Consider the following 16,336-nt stretch of genomic DNA (forward strand, 5'->3'; position numbering starts at 1 on the left):
GGGCAGAGAGAGGAGAGAGGGGTCCCCCTCACTTTCCACCAACACTGCCTCAGTTCTGTGCCAGACCTAGCTCTGCCATCTCTTGATTGTGTGCCTTGAGCAAGTCCCAAGGCCTCTCTGAGTCTCCTCGCCTCCTCTTTAAAGGGGGTATAATAATTTTTGTCCTTCCACCTTCCAGGCCACAGTGAGAACTTGGTGTGAAAATTCCTTGAACGCTGAGCAGGAGTGAGGCAAAATTGGAATTAATAATTGCTAACACTTTCGTAATACTTACTGTATACACCTATTCTCATACAACCCTGTGACATATGAATTATCACCACCAACATCCCTAGCATAATCATCATTATCATCCACATTTGGAAGATACAGAAACCGAGGTGCTAGAGGGTAAAAAGTGCTAGTGGCGGAAAGTGGACCTAGGAGCCACGTGAACCAAGAAGATGAGTGAGAACAGATAACACTGCATGGCTAGCTACGAAGGTGGGCAGGAAAAGCAAAGGGTGATAACTTTACCTGAATTGATTTGACCTGTAGGGCCATTAACTTAATGCCTCCCAGTTGGTTAGGAGCAAAGCCAAGCCTGACTGCAGCTACTTGCAGCCTATTGCCTCTGCTGTACAGAAGATTAGAGAGAAGAGAGCAGTTGCCACAGAGGAGGAGGCCAGTCAGGGTCGGGAGTAGGGTGAGATGAGCAAGGTGCCTAGGGCACAAAACTTAAGGAGGCCCCCACCCTCCAGATTGTGCAAGTGCCTCCTTGGTGCTTCACTTGCCTTACCCTAGCCCTGACCCTGAGATGAAAATAGGCCCCAGCCTGGGAATCAGGACCCCTGTATTGAGGTCCTGGTTCTGCTACTTGCCAGACAATTAGGGAACTGGATTTACCTCTTCCCAAAAATAGAGGTGTGCATCCCTACATTCAAGAGTGATGTGAGGACCAGGTGAGAGGTGCTGAGCTCATACAGTAATGGCAGCCTTTAGTGACCTGCTCTGCAGACAAGGAGACATGCTCTCCACCTGCACTCACCAGCCTCTCCTTTACCCCCACTCCATAGCCCAACCTGTGTGTTCACTCCTAGTCTAGGCCCCACACCCCTGCACAGGCTGCTCTTACCTTCTCTCCAGGCCACAGGACCCTCCCCTTCTCATCTCTGGCTGTCCCAGTCTTCTACTTTTCCTTCTCTAACTACCAAGCTCCTCCTTGCATTCCTGCCCCATTAGCTCCACAGGATACACATGAGCTGCTCTCGCCCCAGAACCATTTTCTGTGTGCTGGCCTCAGATCTCCAGCAAGAAGGGTATTATGGACTTAATTGTGTACCCCTAGAATTCATATGTTGAAGCTCTAATCCCCAGTGTGACTTTCTTTATTTGGAAATAGGACCTTTAAGGGGCTAATTAAGGTTAAATGAGGTCATAAGTGTAGGGTCCTAATCCAATAGGACTAGTATCCTTCTAAGAAGAGGTAGAGATGCCAGGAGTGTGCACCCACAGAGAAAAATGCCCCATGGGGACAAAACCAGAAGGTGCCATCTACAAACCAGGAAGAGAGGCCCTACCAGAAACCAACCCTGATGGCATCTCCTGAACTGTGAGAAAATTAAGTTCTGTGGTTTAAGCCTGTGGTATTCTGTTATGGCAGCCTGAGCAGACTGATAAAGAGGGCCTGTGTCACATTTCACATGTGATCTTGGATGGTCACTTCCTTCCTCCAAGACTCTTTCTGTAGCTGAGAAAAGGAGTTAGCATGGCTAGGTGGTTTTCCACCAGCGAAGTCACAGAAGCTTGAAACAGATGAACTGCACTGCCAGGGAAGGTGTGCTCTGAAGAAGCTATGTATGATGAGGCTAAGGAGCAGGGCCAGTTGTGGGGGTCCTGCTAAGCCACGCAAAGGGCTGTCTCCTTTCTGAGGAGGGCAGAAAGGAGCCATTGGAGAGTTTTGAAGAAGGGAGTGATATGGTTTGTGCTTTAGAAGGGCCACTCTGGCTGCTATGTGGGACCTGGATTGGAAAGGCAGTGAGGAAGGTGACATGGAAAGCCAAACATGGGGTGCTGCAGGAGGAGGGACAGTGTGAATGACATCAGAAGACAGAATGGATGGGATGTGCTTGTCTGGATGGAGGACAGGGAGGTTAGGGATGCTGTGCCCCATTCTCAGGCAGTGGCTGGGTGGGCTGGACCAGGGTAGAGAGGGGCCTATGGATGTGGAGGTACTTTCTACATTGTGGTGGCAGGGGCCAGCGGGGGGTGCTGTTGTCTACCCTAGCAGCAACAAAATACTAGGTACATGACAAATGCTTGAAAAATATTGGCTCAATAAATAAATATGAAGAAATGAAATGTTAAGGTTACCACCTTAGTCACACTCTTGGTCTAAAATGGAATCTCAGCTCCCAATAATGAAGCTGGCAATCCCTTTAATTACCTCTTTGACCTCTCAACCAGCCATACCCCAGCAGGACCAGAACCAGAACTCAGATCCTCCTACTCAGGGGCCATTTGCTACGGGACTGATGCTTTCCCACTCAATACCTCATTTAATTCCTGCAACAACAGTCTGAGGGAGAGGAGATCAGCCCCATTTTAGAGATGAGGAAACTGGGGCTCAGAGAGGCTCAGCGGCTGGTTCCAGGCCACCTTCCTTCACTCCATCCCATGGTTTCTTGTTTCCTTGAAGGCTATGAACTCTTCACCTTTGATAGAGAACAAGAACAAATTCCTGGAAGTCCTCTGCTGCACCATTTGGCTGGAAAATATTTCTTTAAAAAGATATGCTGTCATCTTCTCCTTTTTTCTTCATATTTCAGAGTCTTGGGCTACAGCTCTTAATCTGCTGGAAAATATAGCCTACCCATGTATCCTGTCACTCTGATCTGAGGCACAGCTCTCAACCACAAATTATTTCCACTTCTCATTAAGAATATTCATTCATCACATTCTATCCAGGGCCCAGTTATTCCTCCCTGAAACATATAATTAGAATAAAATTAAAAATTCAGAGTGTCAGAATATTCCCTGGCCTGACCCCTTATTGTCACATGGGGAAACTGAGGCCCAGAGAGGAAGAGGGGCCAGCCCAGCGTCACATAGCCACTCCATGAACTTGAACCCCCATCTCCTGACTCCCCCTCCAACTGTCCTCCCACAGTCCTTGCGTACTGTAAATGAAATAAAAAACTACATGCAGGTCACTCTTGCCAATCTGCCGTTTTGTTTGAGATGGATTCTGTGTGGTTTTATTACTGAGTTCTGAGCTGCCCACTGGGCCCTCCCTTCACTCACTTGCTTCTAAAAGAGAAATAACTATGTAGCAGAAACACATGCTAACACGGTGGTGTAAAGACCCCATGGAACAAGAAAAGGTGAGCAGAAAGAGATTTGGGGCAGTTGAAAAAAAGGTGGGAGCTAAAGAGCAAAGAAGCAAATGAACCCCTATTCTGAACATCTACTCATCTCAGACACTGTGTTAGAAAAGGTGCGTTCATGTTCTTATTTAATCCCCTATGAGGAGATTATTAAGACTCCCATCTTAAAGATGAGCAGATTGAGGCTCAGGGAGATTAAAGTAACTTGTCCAAGGTACCTTGCCAATGGGGTGGAAGGATTCACAGTCTGTTTAACCCCAAGTCCAGTACTCAGTCTGTTACACCTGGCTCTCTCTCATGTACAGATTATGTGCCCTTGGGTAGGTCTTTTCCCTCAAGTGGCCCCATCTGGAAAATGAAACAAGTATAGCTTCATCACTGGAGAAAACCAAGAAAAAATAGAACAGTAAGAGACAGTATTAGAAAGAGACAAAGGGAGAACCGAGACTCTCTGCCAACCAAAGCCATTAACAGCAAACTCTGCTGATCAGAGCAGAGGTGGGTTTGTGTGCGTATCCACTGCCATCCCCACCCTACCCCCCAGGTGTCCACTTTAATATGACTCAACCTCTCCCAGGTTGCTCCTTGGCTCTTTGGAATGTCCTCCCACCAAGGGTAGGGCCTCTGATGGGTTTCCTCTTCCCTGCACTTGGCTCCCAGACTTTTGAGGACCTCCCTCAGTGCCAGCCCAGCAACAGGCTCACAACCTCCCTTCCTGCCAGGGAGGCCAGGACAGGGAAAGGAAAGGAGCAGGGAAGCCTGAGTCCCTTCCAAAATGCCCATCCTGTCCATACTAGGTACTACAATCTCACAGTCATTCAAGTATGTGTGAGGCCCTATGCAGGGACAGAGAAAGACAAAACTGCAAACAAAGAGCATTAACCTAGTTGAGCCTCAGTTGCCTTATCTGTAAAATGGGCACAGTCTTCTTCATTTAATCCACACACAACCTGTGAGGTAAGTGTAATTGTTAACCCCATAAAAGTTCAGCCCAACTCGTAGGAAGTGCTCAGTAAACTAGAACTATTATATTACACAAAAGCACAGTCCCTGCCCTCAAAGAGCTCCCATCTTAGTGAGGAGGGTGTGTACCCAAGTAACAATGTTTGCTACCATTAGATGAACAGCTCCTCTTTTCAGGCACTCAATCTGTGGTATTTCTAACCTTCACAGAATCCTACAAGTCCTAGCATCTTCCATTTGGCACTGAGGAAGCTCAGGCCCCTAAAAACTTGCTTCGGGTCACTCAACTAGGATTCCAAATATTAATACCTCCTCTCAGCCCACTCTATTACAAAGTAGAAATCAAGAATCTCTGGAGTTGGCATCCAGGCCAAAGTCTGTATTATTCCTCATTAGCTCTTTTGGAGGCCTAGATTGCGACATTAGAAGAAATCAAGCCAGGAGGAAGTCCCAGCCAGCCAGCTAGGGGCTGGCCCAGAACTGTAGAGGCCTCCGAGGCAAGTGGGTAGCCAAGCCAGAGAGTGCCCACTTCATGGAGTTTTTAGAAGGAGCCACTGGGAAGGGCCAAGCTTCCCCGCTATAGAGCCTCTGGGAGGGTCCGGCAAGACCGACAAAGAGGCTGGGGCCATACCCTGGTGGCAGAGAATTAGGCCTCACCGTGACTATGAAGATGCAAAGGAAAGGATGCCCTGTCAACAAGCATCCACAGGACTATCCACTTCAACACTTTGGGGGATACAAGGAAAATGCCTGAACCCCCACCCTCCTGAAGCCTTCACTCCCCTCTGTGGGAGGGGCCCTAAACATAGGAGAAGGGAACAAATTATTCTTCATAACAACACCATGCTGCAAAAGTTATCACAAATCCCAATTTTCAGATGAGGAAACAAGGCTCTGAGAGGGGAAGCAATTTGCTCCAAGTCACACAGATAATGAAGCTAAGCCCCTCTAGTTTTTGCCCCTCTGAGCCACATCACTCATCCCCTCCTTGTCCAGTTTCTCTTGTTCTTATAAGAGGAGAGGAAGGAACATATGGACCTTCACCATGGTGTTCCTATGGGCTGGCTGCATGAGATGCACTTCTAAAGATTTTTAAACATACTGATCCCAGATCCTGCCCATGCAGATTCTGATTCAGATGGTTTGGACAGATCCTATAAATCTGTTCTTTTAAATAGGTGCTGAAATTAATTCCAACTTTCAGTGGGGGCTAAAAGCAAGAAGACTCCCTTGAAATATTCCTCATTTCCTACCTCTAGCCCAAGGCCCAGTGAGTAGCATGAAAAGCAGCTTCTGCATAGCAAAAGAAGCTACCACCAGAGTGAACAGGCAAGCTACAGAATGGGAGAAAATTTTTGCAATCTACTCCTCTGACAACTATCCAGAATCTACAAAGAACTCAAACAAATTAACAAGAAAAAATCAAACAACCCCATCAAAAAATGGACAAAGGATATGAACAGACACTTCTCAAAAGAAGGCATTTATGCAGCCAACAGACACATGAAAAAATGCTCATCATCACTGGCCATCAGAGAAATGCAAAGCAAAACCACAATGAGATACCATCTCACACCAGTTAGAATGGCGATCATTAAAAAGTCAGGAAACAACAGGTGCTGGAGAGGATGTGGAGAAATAGGAACACTTTTACACTGTTGGTGGGACTGTAAACTAGTTCAACCATTGTGGAAGACAGTGTGGCAATTCCTCAAGGATCTAGAACTAGAAATACCATTTGACCCAGCCATCCCATTACTGGGTATATACCCAAAGGATTATAAATCATGCTGCAATAAAGACACATGCACACATATGTTTATTGCGGCACTATTCACAATAGCAAAGACTTGGAACCAACCCAAATATCCATCAATGATAGACTAGATTAAGAAAATGTGGCACATATACACCATGGAATACTATGCAGCCATAAAAAGGGATGAGTTCACATCCTTTGTAGGGACATGGATGAAGCTGGAAACCATCATTCTCAGCAAACTATCATAAGGATAAAAAACCAAACACCGCAAGTTCTCACTCATAGGTGGGAATTGAGCAATGAGAACATTTGGACACAGGAAGGGGAACATCACACCCCGGGCCTGTCGTGGGGTGGGGGGAGGGGTAAGGGATAGCATTAGGAGATATACCTAATGTAAATGATGAGTTAATGGGTGCAGCACACCAACATGGCACATGTATACATATGTAACAAACCTGCACGTTGTGCACATGTACCCTAGAACTTAAAGTATAATAATAAAAAAAAAGGTCATTTCGCATAGTGTGAGTTGAGAGTGACACTTCATATCTTCCATGCACGGATTTTCTCTACAGTCTATAAGAATTAAGATTCATTTATTCTCTGGCTTACTAATTCTAAGAGACTAAGTTCTATGATTCTGCAATTTTGTTTATTGGTCTGGCTAAGCAGGGGATGGTGTGGACTCTGCAGGTTCCTGCTAAAGAATAAAGAGGAGACAGGCAGAACAAGCCTGGGGGCATTGAAAAAAGGCTTTGCCCACTATGTATCATTTGGCCAGCCTATAGCACAGAAGCTAGCAGAGTGTAAGTGGTCAATGAATACTTCTTAAGTGAATAATGTATTTATCAGAGTTACAAGTTTTGGAAAACCAGCTGAAACTTGGCTAGATTTCAAGAGGAAGGAGGCCAGGCACAGTGGCTCACACCTGTAATCCCAGCACTTTGGGAGGCTGAGGCAGGAGGATCACTTGAGCCCAGGAGTTCAAGACCAGCCTGAGCAACACAGTGAGATCCTATCTCTACCAAAAAAAAAAAAAAGTAAATTTAAAATAAATTTAAAAGGAGAAAAATACTGAAGTATCTCCTATGACTGAGGTGCAGCTGGGCCTCAGAAATGTTAGAAGCCAGGGCCTCAAATGCCCCAGGCCTCTCTTCACTCACCTTGACCTCTTTCTGCGTATCAGAATTATTTCATCCACGGCAGAAGTGACATTCCCCCATATGGCACAAAATGAAACCACGTATACCTCCCACGCCTCATATCCAACAACTCCCACCATCAGAAAGACCTAGGACTTTCTTCCCTTCATTCCAGGTTTTAAAATCCCAAGGAAGCCCCTTGATCAACCCAGCTGAGTTAGGAGTGCACCTCTAGCCAAGTGGATGGGATTAGTTAGTGCAGACACTGTTCCTAAAGAAGAAGGAATTGTTATGAGTCAGGCAGTTACTGCTATTGGTGACTATTACCAAAAAAAAAAAAAAAAATTAGTATTTCTATTGTATAGCATGGCAAAGTCAATCCTGCATTTTCATATTCTTATTTTTGGTCCTCAAAACAACCATGATTGGGGCAGTAGGAAAGAGATAGTCTTCCTTGTTTGACAGGCGAAAACACTGAGGCTCAAGAAGGTTACATGGGGCATAAGGGCACACAGCTAAGTTCCAGAGCTGGGACTAGACCCAGGTCTTCTGACTCCTACTCATGTATTTGATGAGCAAACGAATAAATGAATAACAATGGTAACAGTTACCATTCAGTGCCGGGCCCTTTACATAAATTATTACACTTAACTCCTACAACTACCCTATAGGTATAGTTTATGGGTGAGGAATTTGAAACTCAGAGTTGTTCTGTGGCTTATTCACATTTAACTCAGAAGGGGCAAAGCTAGGATTGGAGGTATGATGTCTCTCATGTGAAAATCTGAGCCCTTTCCTTTGCTACATTCTGCTGAAAGGCTATAATACCAGCGTCATATGGTTTGGGGAATGCCAGAAGGTCTCTCAGCTCAAAATCTTCTCTCCCATTGGCCAGCTAAAAATGTATGGCATTCCTAATTTCCTGAGCCCAAATCTGCTCTTATTCAAATGCATATGTATACCAGGGCAAGGGCTAACCACTCTAAGTCAGTGGTTCTCCAGGTGTGGTCCCTGGACCAACAGCAACAGCACAGCAGCTGGGAACTTGTTAGAAATGCACATTCTGGCCGGGCATGGTGGCTCACATCTGTAATCTCAGCACTTTGGGAGGCTGAGGTGGGCAGATCACTTGAGGTCAGAAGTTCGAGACCAGCCTAGTCAACATGATGAAACCCCATCGCTACTAAAAATACAAAAATTAGGCAGGCGTGATGGCACGCACCTATAATCCCAGCTACTTGGGAGGCTGAGGCACAAGAATCACTTGAACTTGGAGGCGGAGGTTGCAGTGAGCCAAGATTGCACCACTGCACTCCAGCCTGGGTGACAGAGTAAGACTCTGTCTCAAAAGAAAGGAAAAAAAAAAGAAATGCACATTCTATCACATTCTGTGGCTACGATGCAAAAGTCAGAAAATAACTGATGCTGGTGAGGTTGCAGAGTAAAGAAACACTTATACACCGCTGGTGGGAATGTAAATTAGTTCAGCCATTGTGGAAAATAGTCTAGATACTTCTCAAAGAACTTAAAATAGAACTACCCTTCAACCCAGCAATTTCATTATTGGGTATATACCCAAAGGAATAGAATCATTCTACCATAAAGACACATGCATGCATATGTTCATTGCACCACTATTCACAATAGCAAAGACATGGAATCAACCTAAATGCCCATCAACAGGATAAAGAAAATGTGGTACATATATATCATGGAATACTAAGCAGCTATTTTTTAAAAAATGAGATCATGGCCTTTGCAGCAACATGGATGGAGCTGGAGGCCATTATCCTAAGTGAATTAATGCAAGAACAGAAAACCAAGTATTGCATGTTCTCACTTATAAGTGGGAGCTAAACATTGAGTACACATGGACACAAAGAAGGGAACAATAGGCACTGGGACCTACTTGAGAGTGAAAGGTAGGAGGAGGGTAAGGATTGAAAAATTATCTATTAGGTATTATGCTGATTACCTGGGTGACAAAATTATCTGTACACCAAACCCCAGCAACATGCAATTTACCCATGTAACAAATCTGTACATGTACATCTTGAAATTAAAATAAAAGGGAAAGAGAAAAAAACAAATGCACATTCTAGGGCTCCACCCAAGGCCTACTGTTGTAAGCTGAATTATGTCCTCCCCCCCAAATTCACATGTTCAAGTTCTAACCCCAAGTACCTCAGAATGTAATTCTATTTAGAGATAGGGTCTTTAAAAAAATAAAGTAAAATGAGGTCATTAAGGTGGGCCCTAATCCAATATGACTGGTGTCCCTATGAGAAGAGGAGATTGGGACATAGACACACACAGAGGGAAGACCATGTGAAGACACAGGGAGAAGACAGCCATCTACAAGCCAAGGAGAGAGGCCTCAGGAGAAATCAACCCTTTTGAAAGCTCAATCTCAGACTTCTAGTCTCCAGAAATGTAAGGAAATACATTTCTGTGGTTTAAGCCACCCAGTCTGTGGCACTTTGTTATGGAAGCTCTAGGGAACTAATACACTTAACTAAATTAGAAATTCTGGGGCCTAGCAGTTTGTGTTGAAACAAACCCTCTGGGTCATTCTGATGCACACTAGAGAGAACCACCATTCTAACCCATTATCAGACATTTCTACCTCTTTGTTGCTGGGTTGTGTAAATGTAAGCCTGGGCCTAGCTTTGGCTATTGTTCTAGCTTGGTGGGGACAGTCCACCTAGGAGAATGAAGTCATATGCAAAGAGAAGCAAAGATTAAATATATATACAGAGAGAGAGAGAAGGAGTGAGATGAGAGTGTTTGAGGCCATTCAAAAGCCACTCTAGGATGACCCTGGCCAGCTTACTCCAAAGTTTTGATACAAAGTCATCTTTGTCAGTTTTATGTCCATAAATAGAGTATAAGCTCTCAATAGATAGGGCTGGGATTTTTTTCCTTTTATATGCTCCACAGCCCTGAGCACTAGGTTCATGGAATAACAGTTGTCTTCTAAGTAATTTGCCCAGTGAACTCTCTGAGAGCCACCCTCCTTTCCATCCCTATGGCCACGGCTGAGTGCTGGCCTCATCAACTCTTGCCTAGATCCTTGTAACAGCCCTTAACTGGTTATCCAACCTCTCTTCCTCACCCTCCCACATCTACCTTGTAGCTGGAATAAGCCAGTTAATCCTCTGGCACTTCCTGACCACATCACTTTCCTGATGAACACCCTTCAGTGGGGCCCCCTCCCCCCCACTGCCCTTAGAGTCAAGATCAAGCTCATTGCTCAGAATCAGAGTCCTCACCTTTGGACTGCTGCTTCTCTGGGCTGGTGCATCTCTTAGTCCCAGAACCTGGGGCAGGAGACTGGCTAGCTAGTCATCAAATCCACTTCACTTTCCTTCTGGGAACACATCTAAACTATAGTCTGCAGACTGCCTTGCAGATGTCCATGTGTTAAGTTCTAGCCAGTGAAATCTAAGGGGAAGTGATGAGTGCCACTTCTAATCTTGGCCCATAAAAACTTCTTGCATCATCCTGCATGCTTTCTTTCCCCATTTGCGGGCTGGATGTCAGTGCCCAGTGTGACCTTGGAAGCCACATGGACAATGGCAGAGCCTCCGTTAGCCTGTGTTACTGAATAATGGTAAGGTGCAGAGTACCCTTCCTCCTCCATTGCCACTGATTGAACTTTATGTGAGCGAGAAATTAACATCTATTACACTAAGCTATTGACCTTTTAGAGTTTTAGCTGTTACAGCAGCTGGTGTTAAGTAGAAACCAAGGTCTTGGTTATTCCCTACTCCTTCGGGGACTTCAAAAGAGCTTTGCTATGTCTCTCTGTTCCCTCTGCTTCATCCTCCTCTCCAATGTCAACTACCCTTTAAGTCCAGCTCCAATCTCTCCTCCTTCACAGACACCCCACACTACAGGCTAAAATAGACCCCTCCTCTCTCTGCCCTGTGATATAGTTGGCATTTACTGAGTGCTGATCATGTGCTAGGCTCTGTAGTGAGCCACCACAATCATTACCTCTTCTAATCCTGGCTACTACATGAAGTAGATGCTTCTATTCTCCCCAATTTAGAGACGAAACACAGAGGATTAAGTCACTTGCCCAAGTTCACATAGCTAGTAAGTGGCAAAGTTAGGATTTCACCTCGGGAAGACTGGCTCCAGAGGCCCCACCCTTCACTGTGACATGACACTGCCTCTACATACCACCACTAATGTTCTCATAACCTCCAAGAATTTCTCCTATGGTGGAATTTTTCAGTGCAAATTAAATACAGTATGATCCTTTAATTAAAGAGCGCAATTTATACTGAGCAGATCACAGTTAGTTATAACACACTGGAGGGGAGGAATCTGCTACAGGTGAACTAGAGAAGGAGGTGGTAGGTGCTGAAGAAGGCATGTCCTGATGTCTTTAGGATGCCTCCTTAGAGGGACTCGATGCTTTGTTACTCCAGCAGAGGATGGTCAAGGTGATTGGAGGTCTGAGCTAGTGATAGTGCTGGGTGACAGGAGAAAAAAGGCTGTTCCTCTTGAACAAAATCATGAGGAAGTCTAAAACTGGATTTGCTCTGTGATGTTCATCTTTTACAACCATACACTTATAGCTGTAAAAGCACCTTTATTATTGACATTCCTGAAGGAAAAATAACATTTTTATGGCGAGTCTGACACTCTCAAACCCCTAACCTCATTTTCCCCATTGAAGCAATTGTCTCTACAATTCAATTTTTTATAATACAAGATTTCTTAAGAATGCAAACTCCACATCCTAAGAGAGCATAGCATGCAACTGGTATCCTTCACGATGTCTGTCTCTCCCTGATTGAGCTCCCCAAGGGTGAACATAGGTCAGCTCCATAGCTGGGGCCTTAGAAACCAGCACAGAGACCAGTCCAGAGCCTGGCATGGAGCAGGTGCCCAACGGCTGTTTGCTAGGTGCTGCCTCTGCCACCACCTGCCATCCCTCCTGAGAACCCACCCTTTATTTCTCTTCTCTGTCACGTCCTTTGGTAAATGTAACATCTCCAGCTGGTTTAACCTCCCCTGATCTGTCTCCTGCAAACAGCCTGACTCATTGCATACCAGCATTGCCCAGAGCCCTTATTCATGTGAAATCAACACACATCATCTTATGCTGCCACCACTACCATTACAAAACTCTTAGCAGCCCACAGAGAACTGAGTTCAAATCCCACCTCTCCTTGCCACCAAGGAGGCTAGGTGGCAAGCCCTGGATCACACAGTTCCCACAGACCCTAACAGCTCCTTCTGCTTTCATACACAATTAATTTAGCAGACCCCAGAGGCTCCCTCAAGGCAGGAAACAGTACCCTGAGAGGAGGGCAGGTGGCTCTGATGGTGGCCAAGGGTTTGAATAGGCCAGCCAAGTCTACAAACTTAGACACTATGAACTAGACCTGCTGTTTGCCTCAATTTCTCTCTAAAAGCCCAAGACCACATTAGCCATGGGATGGTGACACTTCTGCTCTGGTGACACCACTGACAGTCCCGCACCAAGAGCTGGAAGCACTGGGCATTACCTTCTATTCACACAGTTGGCAGCTGTGTGACTTTGACTTCCCCTCTCTGACCCTCCATTTCCTCACCTGTCCTTCTCCAGGGATGCTAACAAGTGCCTTGAACAGTTATTCAAGGATCCCATGACCTATTGGGCATAAAGTACCTAATACAAGACCTGGTCCACACAGGTGTGCTCAGTAAATGGAAACTATTTGAAGATTATGATGATGGTGGTGATGATGACGATGATGATGATGATGATGATGATGAAAATCTCTTCTCAGCAAAGTGAGACCAAGGCCTCAGTGAGATTTGGGGCCCACCTGAATAAGCACTGAGTATGTTTATCCTGATGGGTCAGGGGACACTATTAGAAACCAGGGTGAACCCAGGTGCTACTGAAGGTTATTATGCCCAAATCTGCCCTGCCTTCACCTTCTTCAAGTCCTTGAGTGAAGAAAGTAACCAGGACAATAATTAGAAAATAGAAAGTTAAGTGACACTGATTTGTAACAGAAGCTTTGGCCCCAAACTCAGTGCTGAAAATTGAGCTGGCCTATGGGGAAGGCTCCTTACCTGGATGAGGTGAACCCCTCTGGTCAGAAACTAAGCAGGCCCCCAACTGATTAGTTCAGCCCATGACCAAATGGAAGTCCCAAACATTGGCAACACAGCACCTCTGCACCTGGATAAACAGAGAAGGAGACTGAGGATGAAGGAGAGAGGCTGATCACTGTCTTAAGAAGAGCAGGGATGAAGCCCAGACTGCAGCGGGGGAGAAAGAAAGGCCACAGCCATGGGCTGAACCTTGGTCACCTCTGAAGTCTCTAGAAGCCCCTGACCCAGAAAAGATCCCTCAGAACAGCTCTCCTCTGAAGGACAATAGAGGGGCCCCCAGATTCCCCCAGGGCCTCTGGGTGGGCCCAGTCCTCTGCAGCTGGCATGGGAGCTGCAGTACATGCTGCAGGCCCTGAGCCCTCCCACTTCATTTCTTGCTGTCCCTGTGTCTCTGCTCCAGCCAGGCCAGCCCCTTGCTGGCTATGGCAGGCAGTGAGACCTGGCTCTAAGGATTCACACAGACACTGTGCCTTGGGATCCAATCCAAATCCTTTAGTCTGGTGTTTCAGGCCCAGGTCTCTCCTCCCTACAGCACCAGACACAGTGCGCCTCCATTCCACTCATCCACATCCCCATCTTCCCATGCTCATTCCAAGCTCTATTGCCTCCAAGAAGCCCACCCTGCCTGCCGCAGTCCCCTCCCTCTTCTGAGCCCTCACCATTCTTCCTCTCTGGTCCCTCATTTGATAAATCAGCTGTAAAATCTTTTATCAGAGAACACCTTGCATTACTCTGTCTTTACTTAGGATCCTGATTCCCCAGCTCTAGAGAAAGCCCCTTGAGCTCTTAATCTGGCCAAGCTTCAGTTTCCTCATATGTAAAACGGAGACATTGACAACTAGATTTTTAGCACCCACTCTATTCCAGGCCCAATATTAGGGGTTGTGGGGAATACAAGAAGGAAAATGCACAGTCTCTGATCTCAAGGAGCCACTGGACACTCATAACAAGAACCCAGGGTGGTGTGCAGTAGAGGGACAAAGCAGAGACAAGCCTTGTGTGGTGAGGGTTCAGGGGAGGGAAAGACGTGGGCAGTCTTCTTGAAAGAGGTAGCATTTGAGTGGTCATGAAAGATGATTGGTCTCCAACAGGCAGATGTGGGATAGAGAGCGGATTCAAGGTAGAAAGAAAACATGAGCAAGAACAGGGAGGAGGGAAATTTCAGGGCCTGTTTGGTAAAGTAGATATTTCCATTTGCCTGGAATCTATGGTACCAGTAGGCTGTAGAGGAAATACTGCCAAGTGATTTCAGCCTTTGGAGTAAAGCACTTTGAATGGAAGAATGATAAACTTGCTCCTATTCTGTTGAGGGAGTGTTTGAAGAAAACCAAGGATAACATGACCAAAATATCTTCATAGAAAGATTAATCTGGCAGGGCGAGAAGAATGGATTAAAATGAGTAGAAACTGGGGCACAAATAGGTCACAATGAAGTGCCATTTCACATTCACTAGATGGATCAAAATTAGGATGTCTAATAACACCAAGTTTAGGGAAGATATGGAGCAGTGGAAATTCTCAGACACTGGTGGTGGGAGTATTAATTACTACGGCCATTTTGGAAAACAATTTGGCATTATCTTACACAGCCAAATATTTGCATATGTTCTCTGCAACCCTATAACCCAGCAATTTCACCCCTAGACCAGTATTCTCCAGAGCAGCAATTCTCAAATTGTGGTCCAGGGACTTGAAACTTTTTCAGGGGATCCATGAGGTCAAAACTATTTTCATAATATATTTGAAAAGTATTATGACTTTTTTACTCTTGTCTCACAGGTGTACAGTATTTTTCAGAGGATGCACGGTGGATGATATTGCAACAGATTGACCATAGATGCAGATACAAGAATTCATCTGTCTTCTGTTAAGCCAGACATTAAAGAAATTTGCAAACATGTCAACAACGTCACTCTTTTCCATTTATTTTGTCTCAGAAAATAGTTATTTTTCACTTAAAGTGTGTGATTTATGTTAACATATAATGAGTTTCTTACCATCATTTTAAAATGAATTAATAAATACATTTTTCTCAGCTTTAATTTCTAATATAGTGAATATCTTTAGATATAACTCACATAAACAAAAGCTCTTTGGGACCCTGAGGGTAAAACGTTTGATAACCACTGCCCCACACAAACTCCTGCACATTCTTCTGAGGCTGTGAACAAGGACGCCTGTAACAGCACTCTCTTAGCTAAATATTTGTAGTAGCAAAAATGGAACACAACTCAAATGTCCACAGCCAGGAGAATGGATAAAATAAATTGTATATTTATTTTGGTATATTATACAGCATTGTATATTATAACGGTATATTATACAGCATTGAAAATAAATGAACTACAGCTTTAAAAAAATAGATAAATCTTAGAAAAATACATTGGTAAAAATAAGACAGGTCCAGAAGACAACAAATATTGTATCATTTTTAGAAAGCTCAAAAACTAAGCTAAACATGTATACTTAAGAACACATACATATGTGATAAAGCTTTTTTTAAGCAAGAAAATAATAAATACACAATTCACCCTTTTGGATGGAGTTTGAGGATTAAGTTAAAGGAGGAGCACATACCTCTTGTTGATAATGTTCCAATTCTTAAGTTGGGTTGTGGCTGATAGGCAGCCATGTTACTATTATGCTTCATAATTACATAAATAATATATATACTCTTTTGTATGTACCAAATATGATCTTAAAAAGATAACCCCTAGCACCCAGACTGTGGCCTCTAAATATCATTTCCCACTAAACAAACATAAAGGTTCCTCGGAGAGGCAGATTGCAGTTCTGGGGCAGGAAATGTACAAAATGGTACATCTTGTCATTCTAGAAAGCAGGGAAGCTAGCAGAGACTACTGGGATAATAATCAAAAGGGCTCGGAAGCCAAGTTGAAGAGGTTTCCATTAGCCAAAAACAGGATAATTTGAGTGTCAATAAGGATAAAAACTGAGCTTCTCCGAGAAAACACCAA

General features: G+C 44.7%; 1 long non-coding RNA gene across 2 annotated transcripts in view; it reads right to left on the reverse strand.

Moving 5' to 3' along the window:
- LOC131384043 (uncharacterized) overlaps window positions 1-11,330 on the reverse strand; it is an 88,020-nt gene extending 76,690 nt beyond the window's left edge. The window contains exons 1-4 of one of the 2 annotated variants that reach the window (XR_009214531.1): window positions 11,235-11,330; window positions 10,508-10,665; window positions 3,584-3,713; window positions 2,639-2,963 (exon numbers count right to left, since the gene is read on the reverse strand). This is a non-coding gene — a long non-coding RNA (uncharacterized LOC131384043). Of the gene's footprint in view, window positions 1-2,638; window positions 2,964-3,583; window positions 3,714-10,507; window positions 10,666-11,234 lie in introns of those variants that run through there. The other variant, XR_009214532.1, reaches the window with a different exon arrangement.
- Window positions 11,331-16,336: the final 5,006 nt, after the last annotated feature.

This window comes from Hylobates moloch, unplaced genomic scaffold (genome assembly GCF_009828535.3).
Source record: "Hylobates moloch isolate HMO894 unplaced genomic scaffold, HMol_V3 SCAFFOLD_8, whole genome shotgun sequence".
Classification (NCBI taxonomy): Eukaryota; Metazoa; Chordata; class Mammalia; order Primates; family Hylobatidae; genus Hylobates; species Hylobates moloch.